This window comes from Aegilops tauschii, chromosome 6, assembly GCF_002575655.3.
Source record: "Aegilops tauschii subsp. strangulata cultivar AL8/78 chromosome 6, Aet v6.0, whole genome shotgun sequence".
Taxonomy (NCBI): Eukaryota; Viridiplantae; Streptophyta; class Magnoliopsida; order Poales; family Poaceae; genus Aegilops; species Aegilops tauschii.
The window spans coordinates 327579707-327594796 of record NC_053040.3 but is presented as its reverse complement, the minus strand read 5'-3'; positions in this window follow the sequence as shown (position 1 = coordinate 327594796).

Here is a 15090-nt window from a genome sequence, read left to right as displayed (position 1 = left end):
TTGTCACTCTCAACAAACTTTATTCATCATACTCTTTATATGTGAAGTCATCACTCTCCATAAGATCATCATATAATCATTTTGCTTCTTTTATTATTTTCTTTTTCTTTTTCTCAAGATCATAGCAAGAAAACAAAGCCCTCAACTCAAAACTTCTCTTTATTATATAACTCACGGACTCGATTACATATATAGAACACAAAGCAAAACTCAAAACTAAATCATACTAAAACTTTTTATTCTACTAGATGAAGATATAACCAAAAGGGTCAAAATAAGAATAAGGATAAAGATAAAGATGTGATGGTGATACGATACCGGGGCACCCGGGAGTGCCCATACCCATGTACTCAATTTTCCTTCTTCGGAGGTGGTGGTGCTGGTGAGGTTGATGATATATCTGTCAGCTTCATTAAGGTACCCTTAAGGTCCTGCAATTCTCGGAGTACACGTTGGAGCATATTTGCATTCTTCTGAATTTCCTCCAAAAGATGCTTATTTTCAGGACACCAAGAATTTTTCCCTGCATCACTTTCACTTGAATGGGATATATCCCAATTGGAGGGATATGTGCACGAGGAGTATTTTCCACTCCATAGTTATGAACTAAATTATGAAAGTTGTTCCGATGTAACCTGTGTAAGGGTCTCCTAGGAGGAAACCCTTCTCGTGTCTCTTGGCCTTCATGGTTGCGTGTAGTCCCTATTGCTTGATGGGGATTTGGGATAGTGGAGATGCCGGCCAGAGTACCTCTCTCCGAAGCCAGAGAGGTTGAACCTCAAGCAAATCTTCTTCGTCCTCCTCCATCGTGTCTCCCTCGGCATCCTCCCTCCTAAGTTCCATCTGCATCAACCAAGCATCATCTTCCACATTGTTGGAGGAGGAAGAAGACATGATGCCTGTCCTTGAAGACCCTGCCAGAAAACAGCTTGAAATAAGAACAGAGGATTTGCCATGGTACGGTGGTCAAAACCTTTGGGAGATTATATAATGAATTTTTTACTGACCAAAAGAAGTCTACTCCAAGAAAACGGAGTCCAGAGGGCGCACGAGGTGACCACAAGCCTGGGAGGCGCACCCAGGGGGTAGGGCGCGCCCCCAAGGCCTGTCGCCTCCTCGTGCACTTTTCGGACTACTTTTTATTTTCCTAATTTTTTAAATATTCCAAAACGGAGTAAAATTGCCATTGGAAAAGTTTTGGAGTCGGTTTACTTACCGTACCACATACCTATTCCTTTTCGGAGTCTGGAACGTTCTGGTAGATTTCTCTTATGTACTCCTCCGGTGTTATGGTATTAATAATATTGGTTTCAACATTTATGGGAGTACCTGAGATATAATGTTTGATTCTTTGCCTGTTTACAACCTTCGGGTTAGTGCCTTCGGCGTTGTTGATCTTTATGGCACCGGAACAATAAACTTCCTCGATAATGTAAGGCCCTTCCCATTTAGAGAGAAGTTTTCCTGCAAAAAATCTTAAAGGAGAGTTGTATAGCAAGACATGGTCACCTACATTAAATTCACGCTTTTGTATCCTTTTGTCATGCCATCTTTTAACTTTTTGTTAAACAATTTGGCATTCTCATAGGCTTGGGTTGTCCATTCATCAAGAGAGCTAATGTCAAATAACCTCTTATCACCGGCAAGTTTGAAATCATAATTGAGCTCCCTAATTGCCCAATAAGCTTTATGTTCTAATTCAAGAGGTAAGTGACATGCTTTTACATAAACCATTTTATAAGAAGACATACCCATAGGGTTTTTAAGCAGTTCTATAAGCCCATAATGCATCATCAAGTTTCTTAGACCAATTCTTTCTAGATCTATTAACAGTCTTTTGCAAGATTAACTTTATTTCTCGATTACTTAATTCTACCTGACCAACTGAGGATGATATGGAGATGCAATTCTATGATTGACATCATACTTAGCAAGCAATTTACGGAAAGCACCATGAATAAAGTGTGAACCACCATCAGTCATTAAATATCTAGGGACTCCAAACCTCGGGAAAATAACTTCTTTAAGCATTTTAATAGAAGTGTTATGATCAGCACTACTAGTTGGAATAGCTTCTACCCACTTAGTAACGTAATCAACAACAACTAAAATATGTGTATACCCTTTAGAAGAAGGGAAAGGTCCCATATAATCAAATCCCCAAACATCAAATGGTTCAATAACAAGTGAATAATTCATAGGCATTTCCCGACGTCTACTAATATTACCAATTCTTTGGCATTCATCACAAGACAAGACAAACTTACGTGCATCTTTTAAGAGAGTAGGCCAATAGAAACCAGATTGTAATACCTTGTGTGCAATTCTATCTCCAGCATGGTGTCCTCCGCAGTTAGGATCTGTTCCTGTTCATGCTCAGGTACACAGCGTCTAATAACACCATCCACTCCTTATTTATAAAGGTGTGGGTCATCCCAGAAGTAATGTCTTAAATCATAGAAAACCTTTTTATTTTGCTGGTATGTGAAACTAGGCGGCATAAGTTTAGCAACAATGTAATTAGCATAATCAGCATACCATGGAGTACTACGGGAAGCATTTATGACAGCTAATTGTTCATCAGGAAAGCTATCATCAATAGGTAGTGGGTCATCAAGAATATTTTCTAACCTAGACAAGTTGTTTGCTACGGGGTTCTCAGGTCTCTTTCTATCAATAATATGCAAATCAAATTCTTGCAGCAGGAGAACCCATCTAATAAGTCTAGGTTTAGCATCTTTCTTTTCCGTAAGATATTTAATAGCAGCATGATCAGTGTGAACAGTTACTTTGGAATCAACAATATAAGATCTGAACTTATCACAAGCAAACACAACTGCTAAGAATTCTTTCTCGGTGGTAGCATACTTTCTTTGAACATTGTCTAGAGTTTTACTAGCATAATGGATAACATTTAATTTCTTATCAATTCTTTGTCCTAGAACAGCGCCAACATCATAATCACTAGCATCACACATAATTTCAAAGGGTAGGTTCGAATCAGGTGGTTGAACAATAGGTGCAGATATCAAGGCTTTCTTACGTATTTCAAATGCTTCTACACAATCATCATCAAAAACAAAAGGAACATCTTTTGCAAGAGATTAGTGAGAGGCCTAGAAATTTTAGAAAAATCTTTAATAAACCTCCTATAGAAACCAGCATGACAAAGGGAACTTCTTATAACTTTGATATCTTTAGGACACGGCATCTTTTCAATAGCATCAACTTTAGCTTTATCAACTTCAATACCTCTTTCAGAAATTTTATGCCCCAAGACAATACCTTCATTAACCATAAAGTGGCACTTCACCCAATTCAAGACAAGATTAGTTTCTTCATATCTCTGCAAAACTCAATCACTGTTGCTTAAGCAATCATCAAAAGAAGTTCTGTAAACAGAGAAATCATCCATGAAAACCTCAACAATCTTTTCACAAAATTCAGAGAATATAGCAGTCATACATCTTTGAAAGGTAGCAGGTGCATTGCATAAACCAAAAGGCATACGTCTATAAGCAAAGGTACCAAAAGGGCATGTAAAAGTAGTTTTTTCTTGATCCTCTTGTGACACGGGTATTTGAGAAAAACCAGAATAACCATCTAGAAAGCAGAAGTGTGTACGTTTGGATAGTCTTTCTAGCATTTGATCAATAAAAGGTAGAAGGTAATGATCTTTCCTAGTAGCTCTATTTAATTTTCTAAAATCAATTACCATTTTATAACCTGTAACAATTCTTTGTGGGATCAATTCATTTCATCATTGGGAACAACAACAATACCACCCTTTTTAGGGACACAATGAATAGGACTTACCCATCTACTATCAGCAACACGATAGATTATACCTGCTTCCAGAAGCTTTAATATTTCATTTCTTACCACTTCTTTCATCCTAGGATTCAACCGTCGTTGATGATCAACAACTGGTTTAGCATCAGGCTCCATATTAATTTGTGCTGACATAGAGTAGGACTGATGCCTTTAAGATCATCAAGAGTATATCCAATAGCGGCATGGTGCTTCTTTAGAGTTTTCAATAATTTCTTTTCTTCATGCTCTGAAAGGTTAGCACTAATAATAACAGGATGTATCTTCTTTTCGTCAAGATAAGCATATTTCAAAGTATCAGGTAATTGTTTAAGATCAAAAACAGGATCACTCTTGGGTGGTAGAGGATCTCCAAGAGTCTCAACAGGAAAATTGTGTTTCAAAACAGGCATTTGTTTAAAGAATATTTCATCTATTTCATTTCTTTCATCCATGAACATATCATTTTCATGGTCTAGCAAATATTGTTCTAAAGGATCAGTAGGAGGCACGACAATAGAAGCAAGACCAATAATTTCATCTTTACTAGGCAATTCTTTATCACGAGGTTGTCTACGAAATTTGGAGAAATTAAACTCATGAGACACATCCCCGAAATTTACACTAACCGTTTCTTTCTCACAATCTATCTTAGCATTAACAGTGTTCAAGAAAGGTCTACCAAATATAATGGGACAAAAATCATCTTATGGGGAACCAAGAACTAGAAAATCAGAAGGGTATTTTATTTTCCCACACAATACTTCAACATCTCTAACAATCCCAATCGATGATATAGTATCTCTATTGGCAAGCTTAATAGTGGCATCAATATCTTCTATTTCAGTAGGTGCAATATCATTCATAATTTCTTGGTATAAACTAAAGGGAATTGCACTCACACTAGCTCCCAAATCACATAAGCCATGATAACAATGATCTCCTATTTTAACATAAACAACAGGCATGCCAACAACTGGTCTATGCTTATCTTTATCATCTGGTTTAGCAATTCTTGCAGCTTCATTACAGAAGTAAATAACATGCCCATCAATATTATCGACCAAGAGATCTTTAACCATAGCAATACTAGGTTCAACATTAATTTGTTCAGGGGTGTAGGTGTTCTAGTATAACTCTTACGAACCATAGCTGAAGCTTTAGCATGTTCCTTTATCCTAACAGGGAAAGGCGATTTCTCAATATAAGCAGTAGGAATAACAGGATCAACATTATAATAATAGTTTCCTCTTCAGCTTTGATAGGTTCTACTATTTTTACTTCAATGGGAGGGTGATATTTAAACCACTTCTCTTTAGGGAGATCAACATGAGTAGCAAATGATTCACAGAAAGAAGCTACTATCTCAGAGTCAAGTCCATATTTAGTGCTAAATTCACGAAAACCATCGATATCCATAAAAGATTTACACGATCAAACTTAAGGTTTATACCTGACTCTTTACCTTCGCCGAGTTCCCAATCTTCAGAGTTGCGTTTAATTCGTTCCAAGAGATCCCATTTGAATTCAATGGTCTTCTTCATAAAATAACCAATACAAGAAGTGTCGAGCATGGATTGATCATGACGAGAAAGCCGAGCATAGAAGTTCTGAATAATAATTTCTCTTGAGAGCTCATGATTGGGGCATGAATATAAAATTGACTTAAGCCTCCCCCAATCTTGAGCGATACTTTCTCCTTCACGAGGCCAAAAATTATATATATAATTCCGATCACGATGAACCAGATGCATAGGATAAAAGTCCTGATGAAATTCCAATTTCAATTGATTGTAATTCCAAGTCCCAATATCATCGCATAGCTATACCATGTCAATGCCTTCTCCTTCAAAGATAAAGGGAAGACCTTCTTCTTGACTTCATCCTTGGGCAAACCTACAAGCTTAAATAATCCACGAACTTCATCCACGTAGATTAGATGCATATCAGGATGTAATGTTCCATCTCCTGCATAAGGATTAGCTAGCAGTTTCTCTATCATACCCAAAGGAATTTCATAATAAATATTTTCAGTAGGTTAAGTAGGTTGAGGGGCAACTCTTTGCTCTTCCGTTCGAGTTGAAGATACCCCGAACAAATCCCTCAAAGGATGATTTTCCATAGTGACAAGTGACAGTAAATTTCAGCACGTAATATAAATGTTTCCTTACCAAATTCCACTTACCAAAGGCGCTTCACTTCCTGGCAATGGCGCCAGAAAAGAGTCTTGATGACCCACAAGTATAGGGGATCTATCGTAGTCCTTTCGATAAGTAAGAGTGTCGCACCCAACGAGGAGCAGAAGGAAATGACAAGCGGTTTTCAGTAAGGTACTCCCTGCAAGCACTGAAATTATCGGTAACAGATAGTTTTGTGATAAGATAATTCGTAACAGGTAACAAGTAGCAAGTGTAACAAAAGTGCAGCAAGGCGGCCCAATCATTTTTATAGCAAAGGATAAGCCTGGACAAACTCGTATATAAAGCAAAGCGCTCCCGAGGACACATGGGAATTATTGTCAAGTTAGTTTTCATCATGCTCATATGATTCGCGTATGTTACTTTGATAATTAAATATGTGTGTGGACCGGTGCTTGGGTGCTGTCATTACTTGGAAAAGCCTCCCACTTATGATTAACCCCTCTCGCAAGCATCCGCAACTACGAAATAAGAATTAAGATAAATCTAACCATAGCATGAAACATGTGGATCCAAATCAGCCCCTTACGAAGCAATGCATAAACTAGGGTTTAAGCTTCTCTCACTCTAGCTACCCATCCTCTACTTATTACTTCCCAATGCCTTCCCCTAGGCCTAAATCATGTGGAAGTGTCATGTAGTCGACGTTCACATAACACCACTAGAGGAAAGACAACATACATCTCATCAAAATATCAAACGAATACCAAATTCACATGATTACTTATAACAAGACTTCTCCCATGTCTTCGGGAACAAACGTAACTACTCAGAAAGCATATTCATGTTCATAATCACATGGGTAATAAATATCATTAAGGATCTGAACATATGATCTTCCACCGAATAAACCAACTAGCATCAACTACAAGGAGTAATTAACACTATTAGTAACCCACACGTACCAATCTGAGGTTTTGAGACAAAGATCGGATACAAGAGATGAACTAGGGTTTGAGAGGAGATGGTGCTGGTGAAGATGTTGATGGAGATTGACCCCCTCTCGATGAGAGGATCGTTGGTGATGATGATGGCTTTGATTTCCCCTCCGGGAGGGAAGTTTCCCCGGCAAAACAGCTCCATCGGAGCCCTAGATTGCTTCTGCCCAGGTTCCGCCTCAAGACGGCGGCGCTTCGTCCCGAAAGCTCTCTTCTGATTTTTTTCCAGGTCAAAACCCTCCATATAGTAGAAGATGGGCACCGGAGACCTGCCAGGGGGCCCACAAGCCCTAGGGGCGCGCCTAGGGGGGTAGGGCGCCCCCCAGGCTTGCGGCCACCTGGTGGGTCCCCCTCTGGTATTTCTTCGCCCAATATTTTTATATATTCCAAAATAATTCTTTGTAAATTTCATGACTTTTGAAGTTGTGCAGAATAGGTCACTCATATTTGCTCCTTTTTCGTCCAGAATTCTAGCTGCCGGCATTCTCCCTCTTCGTGTAAACCTTGTAAAATAAGAGATAAAAGACATAACTATTGTACCATAATGCGTAATAACAGCCCATAATGCAATAAATATCGATATAAAAGAGTGATGCAAAATGGACGTATCAGTCGTGCATTGATAAAATGCACTCATGCCAAGCTATTTTGGAAGGAGGCGAGGGAGTGGTTGCAGGTTAAGCTCCCTGACCTCCATACAGAAACATGGTCTATGGACATCTTATGTGATCCTAGATTTGATGACACTGATCAAGCAAAAATTATCACGGTCATGTGGGCGATCTGGATGTCCAGGAACAATGTTACCCATGACGGAGCGAGCTTGGATCCGGTAAACTCATGAGAATGACCAGGGAGGCCTTGTCGTTGTTGGAACTCCCACAGGAACACGCTAGGCTTCTGCCGGGTCACGGTTGGAGACCCCCTGACGACGGTGGCATCAAGATCAATACAAATGCAGGGATATCCATGGAGGCTAGGCTGGGTGGACTAGGAGGCATTGCTCGATCTTCAATTTCCTACCTAAGTGCCTGGTGTAAATATGTTCTAGGTGTTACAGACCCACTTGTTGCGGAGGTGCTCTATCTTCGTGAAGGTGTGGTTTTTGCAAAGCTCCGTGGTTTTGTGTGGTGGAAATGTGTAGCGACCAGACCTCAAATGGTCTGTGCTGTTGTGCACCAGTGTCATCCCTGGATCAGTAATGCTGACACGCACAGTACAAATGGAGGATTTATAACAGAGTAGCAATCACACACTTATTACATCGAATATCTCCGAAGAGATTAAGTATGATAAACATGGCTTTTCGCATAAACTTTAAACCATAGAGCTTTCCACCAGCCATATATGCATGTAGTATAGCATTATTATTGTTCATTACTCTCTATGTGTTACATTGCCAGCATATTCTATGTGCTGACCCGTTTTCGGGCTGCAACGTTTCATGTTGCAGACTTTTCAGACGACGAGTAAGGTGCCTTAGGTCGTGGTCTTATACTCAGTGATGCCGCTGGAGTTGATGGACTCACTTATCTTCCAAGTCTTCCGCTGTTATCGTTATTAGATGGCCTTAAGCCATGTTTATCACACTTAATCTCCTCGGAGATATTCGTTGTAATAAGTGTGTGATTGCTACTCTGTTATAAATCCTCCATTTGTACTGTGCGTGTCAGCATTACTGATCCAGGGATGACACTGGTGCACAGCAGCACAGACCATTTGAGGTCTGGTCGCTACAAAGTTGGTATCAGAGCACACGCTGACTGTAGGACACGACCACTAAGCTTAAGCCCTAGAAAGCTTCTCTCTTCTCATTTCTGACCCCTCTCCACTTTCTACTCTTTTAGGAATGGCGGATGCAAGGAGCAAGTTCATGCAACCAGATGAAGGCACGCCGTTTGGACGACATTTGAAGGAAGTCACCAAGTACTTGAACATAGGAATACCAAGCATCACCGGAACCTACAACGCCACATTACGTGAAGAGGAGAGCTGGAAGATTCAAGTTATCATTCCAGGAAGGATGTTTAGTGCCATAAGATTGGTTTTCGAAGCACCAACTTGGAGTTTAGGGAAGAGCATGGCCGCACACATCGCCATGGGATGCATTGGAGAAGTCTACCACCAGGAGCTTAAGGATACAATTTACCAAATTTGTGGACGCCGAGACGCGCAATGGGAGATGATCAGAACCAAGAAGGATGGATCAATTGCAGCTTTCATCCAGGAGCAGAACCAACATATTCGTCGCCAGGAGAACCAGATGTGCACGGACAAGGAAGAACTGAAGAAGGCATTAACGAAGATCAAGGAGCTCCAAGAAGAACTCAAGGCTATACGCGAAGATTATTTGGAGGAAATCAACGCACTAGTAGGGAAGAATGACGACCTGGAGAAGAAGATTGGAGTATTCATGGGAAATCCAGTGCCAAAAGCAGAAGTCGACGAATGCACTTGTCCGGATAACTACATCATCATTGACGACACCGACTCAGAACCAAGTGAAGACGACTGGGTTGATGAAGTTGGAGCAGACATCATGGAGTCTTCAACGGATCAGAATTTCTAGTAGACCACCATATCAGTAGTAGTTTTCCCCCATTTAATAGTATAGTTCAAGCACTTTGTAACGCTAGTTAGATCGATTGTTTTGCCTTGTTTGAATTGATTGAGTGATATTGATTGATTTGTCTCATGAGCATATGGGTAGTGTTTTCCCTCTAGACCTCATTCTATTCTTAACTCTCATCTTTTCTAAACCTATCAGATGCCTCCGAGACGCGACACCGGATTTGTTTTCCCGCCAGAGATCACCCAGTTGATTCAGCAACAGAATGCCCTGATGCAAGTGTTAGTGCAGAACCAAGGCAACAACAACAACAACAACAACAACAACAACAACAACAACAACAACCCACCGCCACCACCACCTGTTGATCACTTAGCCCGTTTCTTAAGGCTAAACCCGCCGGTGTTTTCCAGTAGCACCGAGCCGATTGTAGCAGATGATTGGCTCCGCAAAGTTGGAAGGGAGTTGACCACTGCAGGATGCACAGATGCGGAAAGAGTGCGTTTTGCCGCACATCAGCTTGATGGACCCGCAGCATCATGGTGGGAGAATTATACAGCCACGCACCCTATTGACACTGTCACATGGGACCAGTTTCGGCAAGCTTTCCGTACAGCTCATGTTTCAGCAGGAGCTATGGCTATGAAGAAGCGTGAGTTTCGTAACCTACGCCAAGGAGGACGCACCGTAGGCCAGTATGTGGAGGATTTCAGTAAGTTAGCACGTTATGCACCAGATGACGTTGCTACAGATGCTGCCAAGCAGGAGAAATTTTTGGAAGGACTGAATGATGAGCTGAGTATGCAGTTGATGGTAGCAACCTTCAACAACTACCAGGAGCTGGTAGATAGAGCTCTCATGATTGAAGGGAAGCAACAGCAGATTGAAAACCGTAAGAGGAAGTATGGACAAGGGAAGTACAATTCTGGAGCTCAGCAGAAACCACGATTTACCCCGAAGCCGGGAGGACAGTTTCAGCATACCCATGGAGGAGGTAGTTCGCACAACCATAATGGCTCCAAGAATGGTAATGGGAATGGAGGAGGAAACGGACAGAACCGCACCAACCCATCTACCCCAACCAAGAGGGATCTAAGTCACATTACTTGTTTCAAGTGCCAGAGGACGGGACATTATGCAACTGATTGTCCTGAAGCCCAAAATGGAAATGGCAATGGAAGCTCTGGGAAGAAGCCGAACCCGTTCAACAAAGGGCATGTGAACCACGTGAGCGTGGAGGAGGTTGAAGCTCAGCCTGATGCAGTAATAGGTAAGTTTTTGGTTAAGTCATTTACTGCAACCGTTCTTTTCGATACTGGTGCATCGCATTCATACATATCAAGGGGATTCGTGAATAAGTTTAAGATGTCCACCCAAGTTCTCAAAACCCCTATGTTAGTAACCTCGCCAGGAGCAGAGTATATGGCCACCCAAGGATGTTTTCAGATACCATTGGCCATTGGTAGGCATGTTTTCCCCTCAGACCTCATAGTTTTGGAATCGCAAGGTTTGGAGGTGATTTTGGGAATGGATTGGCTATCGTTGTATGGAGGAAACATCGATTGTGCCAGCAAGACGATTTTGCTTACCACCCCGGAAGGAAAAAGGATCAAGTATGTATCCCGGCATATGCCGAAGAGGATTCAAGTAAATTCCTTATCAGGAGTTGTACAGGAGGAAGTACCAGTGGTGAAGGATTATCCGGATGTATTTCCAGAAGAGTTGCCAGGCATGCCACCAGATAGAGACATTGAGTTCTTGATTGAACTTTTGCCAGGCACAGGGCCAATATCTAAGAGACCGTACAGGATGCCCGCAAAGGATTTGGAGGAAATTAAGAAGCAGATCAAGGAGTTACTGGATAAAGGCTATATTCGCCCAAGTTCGTCACCTTGGGGATCACCAGTACTTCTAGTAGAGAAGAAAGATGGATCGCTGAGGATGGTTGTTGATTACCGAGGATTGAATGAAGTGACCATCAAAAACAAGTATCCACTGCCGATGATCAATGATTTGTTTGACCGCCTACAAGGAGCTAAAGTATTTTCCAAGATTGATCTACGATCAGGGTACCATCAGTTAAAGATTCGAGAGCAGGATATACCAAAGACGGCTTTTACCACCAGATATGGATTGTATGAGTATACCATTATGTCATTTGGACTGACTAATGCACCTGCCTATTTCATGAACCTGATGAACAAAGTGTTTATGGAGTTTTTGGATAAGTTCGTCGTGGTGTTCATTGATGATATTTTAATCTTTTCCAAGGATGAAGAAGAGCATGAGGAGCATTTACGATTGGTACTTGAGAAGCTCAGAGAACATCAGTTATACGCCAAGTTCAGCAAGTGTGAATTTTGGCTGAAGGAAGTTGGATTCCTTGGACATGTTATTTCTGGAGAAGGAATAGCAGTAGACCCTGCCAAGGTTGACACAGTGACAAGTTGGGAATCACCCACGACAGTGGGAGAAATCCGGAGTTTTCTTGGACTTGCAGGATACTACCGGAGATTCATCGAGAATTTCTCAAGGATTTCTAAGCCCATGACGGAGCTATTAAAGAAGGACACCAAATTCAATTGGACTGAGGAATGTGAAGCTAGTTTCCAGGAGTTGAAGAAATGATTGGTTACATCACCAGTGTTGATTCTGCCAGATCAACGCAAGGATTATGAAGTTTATTGCGACGCTTCTCGTCGGGGACTTGGAGCAGTGCTTATGCAGGAAGGAAGAGTTGTGTCATATGCTTCACGACAACTTAAACCCCATGAGAAGAATTATGCTACGCATGATTTGGAATTAGCAGCCGTGGTGCATGCACTGAAGACATGGAGACATTTTCTCATCGGAAACCATTGTGAGGTGTATACAGATCACAAGAGTTTGAAGTATATTTTCAAGCAGAAGGAGTTAAATCTCAGACAGAGGAGATGGTTGGAGCTCATTAAAGATTATGATATGAGATTGCATTATCACCCTGGAAAGGCTAACGTAGTAGCAGACGCGTTGAGCCGCAAGAGTCATGTCAACACCCTCATGACAGGAGAGTTACCTCAGGAGTTAGCCGAGGACCTTCGCGAGCTATGTTTGGAGATAGTCCCAAGAGGCTATTTAGCGACATTGGAGATTCAATCTACCTTGATGGAAAGGATCAGAGAAGCTCAGAAGACAGACAAGGAGATTGAAGAGATAAAGGAGAATATGAGCAAAGGAAAAGCCAAGGGATTTCGTGAGGATGAGCACGATACCTTATGGTTTGAGGACCGCGTATATGTGCCAAATGATCCGGAGATCAGGAAGTTGATATTGCAAGAAGCCCATGATTCGCCGTACTCGATTCACCCAGGGAATACCAAGATGTATTTGGATTTGAAGAATACTTTCTGGTGGACCGGAATGAAGAAGGATATTGCGGAATATGTAGCAGTTTGTGATGTATGCCAGAGAGTGAAGGCAGAGCATCAGAAGCCAGCAGGATTGCTACAACCATTGCCGATACCCGAATGGAAGTGGGATAAAATAGGCATGGATTTTATCACAGGATTACCCAGGACTCGTTCAGGCTATGACTCAATATGGGTTGTAGTCGACCATTTGACGAAAGTGGCTCATTTCATTCCAGTAAAGACCACTTACACCAGTGCTAAGTTGGCAAAGATATACATGACCAGGATCGTATGTTTGCATGGAGTTCCGAGGACCATTGTATCAGACAGAGGAACCCAATTTACCTCGAAGTTTTGGAAGCAGTTACATGAAACATTGGGAACCAGGCTGGAATTTAGTACAGCTTTCCACCCACAGACAGATGGACAGACCGAGAGAGTCAACCAGATTTTGGAGGACATGTTGAGAGCATGTGCACTAGATTACGGATCCAGTTGGGACGACAACTTGCCATATGCGGAGTTTTCTTATAACAACAGTTATCAGACCAGTTTGAAGATGGCCCCTTCCGAAGCATTGTACGGAAGGAGGTGTAGAACACTGTTGTTATGGGACGAAGTTGGAGACCGTCAGTTGTTTGGACCAGATTTGATTAAGGAGTCTGAACAGAAAGTGAGGTTGATTCGCGATAGGCTCAAGGTAGCCCAGTCCAGGCAGAAGAGTTATGCTGATTCTAAACGAAAGGAGACAGCTCACGAAGTCGGAGACAGAGTGTATCTTCGAGTATCACCACTTCGAGGAGTGAAGCGCTTTGGAGTTAAGGGAAAGTTAGCGCCCCGTTTTATCGGACCATACAGAGTGTTGGAACGCATGGGAGAGGTTGCTTACAAGCTGGAATTGCCCTAAGGATTGTCTGGAGTACATGATGTATTTCATGTTTCTCAGTTGAAGAAGTGCCACGCAGAGATGGCTGAGATACCGCTGAGAGATACTGTGCCACTGGAAGCGATTCAGCTGGAAAGTGATTTGACCTATGAGGAGAAACCAGTTAAGATTCTCGAGTATGCCAGCCGAGTTACCCGCAGCAAGGTTATCAAGTTTTGCAAAGTTTAGTGGAGTCACCACACGGAGGATGAAGCCACCTGGGAGCGAGAGGAAGATCTACGGAAGGACCACTCCCACCTGTTTTCTAGCCAACCCGAATCTCGAGGACGAGATTCATCTTAAGGGGGGTAGGTTTGTAACATCCCAAATTTTCAATTTGGTATGTTATACATAGATCATCATTGCATATCATGTTTTATTGCATTTTGACAAATCCTCGATAAATCCTAAGCAACTCAAGGACCCTCGGAGAGAGTTGGGGATTTTCTTAAATTTCCATATTTGATTTTCATCAAATGATAATACGAGGATTTTGGTTTTAATTATTTTCTCTCCGGAAAAATATTTCACTTTTAAAAATAAACGAGAGGAGAAAATATGACTTCTCCAAAACAATTGAAATACTGGAGGAAAAATGTTAAAATCATTTATTGGAATTTATTTGGATTTTATTTGCAATTTTTATTGCATTAAAAATATTGCATGTTTTCAAAATATTTATTTTGTGTTAAAAAAATGTTCACCCTATTCTAGATTTTCTAACTAGACGGGGAAAATTTATTTTATATTTTTCTGATTTTTATTTATTTTTCTACGAATTATTTTCCGCGGAACTTATTTAAAAAAAACGCGCGCGCCCGCGCTGGGCCAAGCCCAGCCGCGCCAGGCCGCCGGCCCGCCCGCGCGTCGTCCTCCTCGCGCACGGGAGCCGAGTCCCGCCGCCGCACGCCGCCCGGCCGCCCCCTTCTCCAAGCCGAGCTCTCCCCCCCCCTTATAAACCCCCGCACCCTCCCCTCTCCCCTCATCTCGCCGCCGCCGCCCGCCTCGCCGAGCCGCCGCCACCGCACGGGAGTCGCCGCCCCTCGCCCTCGCCCGCACCCCCGCACCCCCGCGCCCCCGCCGGAGCACTGCCCCGACGAGGTACTGCCTCGCTACCCCGCCCGTTCGTTGCCGGTTTTTGTTAAAAAAAACCTTTCGTTTTAAAAAAAACCTATATCGGTTTTTTTCGGTTTTATTATTTTACGAGCGTTCACCGAACCGTTCGTTTTAACGAACGCGTTCGTCGGTTTTTCTCTGTTAA